Source organism: Oncorhynchus keta, chromosome 15, assembly GCF_023373465.1.
Source record: "Oncorhynchus keta strain PuntledgeMale-10-30-2019 chromosome 15, Oket_V2, whole genome shotgun sequence".
NCBI lineage: Eukaryota > Metazoa > Chordata > Actinopteri > Salmoniformes > Salmonidae > Oncorhynchus > Oncorhynchus keta.
Genome location: NC_068435.1, coordinates 7,316,637 through 7,317,872, shown reverse-complemented (window position 1 = coordinate 7,317,872; position 1,236 = coordinate 7,316,637). Strand labels below are relative to the sequence as shown.

At 48.1% G+C, this 1,236-nt stretch overlaps 1 protein-coding gene across 16 annotated transcripts in view; it reads right to left on the bottom strand.

Annotated features, from left to right (window-relative positions):
• Nucleotides 1-619: 619 nt before the first annotated feature.
• LOC118394360 (netrin-G1-like) overlaps nucleotides 620-1,236 on the bottom strand; it is a 170,226-nt gene continuing 169,609 nt past the window's right edge. For 6 of the 16 annotated variants that reach the window (XR_008064816.1, XR_008064818.1, XM_052463130.1 and 3 more), the window contains one exon: nucleotides 620-1,236. This exon is cut by the window's right edge. The gene's annotated coding sequence lies outside the window, so the exon portion shown is untranslated. The other 10 variants (XR_008064825.1, XR_008064821.1, XR_008064823.1 and 7 more) reach the window with 10 other exon arrangements.

Genomic DNA, 1,236 nt, shown 5'->3' with positions numbered 1-1,236 from the left:
AGCTCTGCTGTTTGTGGAGCTGGTGGGTACTGGTGGGTGCCCAGTAGGCTGGGGGGGCTACTGCTGCATTGGGGGTTGGGGGGGTTATGAGCTACTGCTGGGGCATTGGGGGTAGGCTATGGGGGAGCTACTGGCATTGGGTAGGCTTGAGCTACTGCTGCATTGGGGGTAGGGAGATTGGGGAGCTACTGTGCATTGGGGTTGGGGGTTGCTGCATTGGGGGAGATTGGGGGTTGCTGGGGGGTTGGGGGAGATTGGGGGTTGGCCCAGGGGGCTACTGCTGCATTGGGTAGGCTATGGGCTTGTGCATTGGGGTAGGCTTTGAGACTGCTGCATTGGCCCAGTAGGCTATGAGCTCATTTTTTTAGGGGCCAATGGATCACGGGTAGCAATGGGGGTCATATGGCATCAAGACATTCTGGAAACTGTGGGGGACAAATTGGGGTTACATGGATTCAACAAATTTGACTCGTGTTTGTGGAGCTGGTGGGGGTGGGGTGGGTGGGGGGTGGGGGGTGGAGGTTGGGGGGATTGGGGGTTGGGGGGGGGTTGGGGTTGGGGGTTTGGGGGGGATACAGACATCTGAATCTTGAACGTTTTTTTTCCATTATTCATTTATTAACAAAAACACAAAGATGTTGATGAACAAACTGTATATTTTACTTTCTATTGAATATATAAATCCTATTATACGATTGATTTGCTGCATTTTTTTTCTTCAATTAAAAACTACAGTCCTTAACCAGTGGCAAAGTAACTATTGAAATTATTTAATTTCTATGTTAAGGATTGGCATATTTAGAAGGCTATTTTGCATTTATAAATCTATACAGTATTTGTCAGCATAAAGCTTAGTGATTGAAAACCTACAGGACAGTAGATCTCCAGGAAGAGGGTTGGACTGAAAACCTACAGGACATTAGATCTCCAGGAAGAGGGTTGGACTGAAAACCTACAGGACAGTAGATCTCCAGGAAGAGGGTTGGACTGAAAACATACAGGACAGTAGATCTCCAGGAAGAGGGTTGGACTGAAAACCTACAGGACAGTAGATCTCCAGGAAGAGGGTTGGACTGATAACCTACAGGACAGTAGATCTCCAGGAAGAGGGTTGGAAGGATAACCTACAGGACAGTATATCTCCAGGAAGAGGGCTGGACTGAAAACCTACAGGACAGTAGATCTCCAGGAAGAGGGTTGGGACTGAAAACCTACAGGACAGTAGATCTCCAGGAA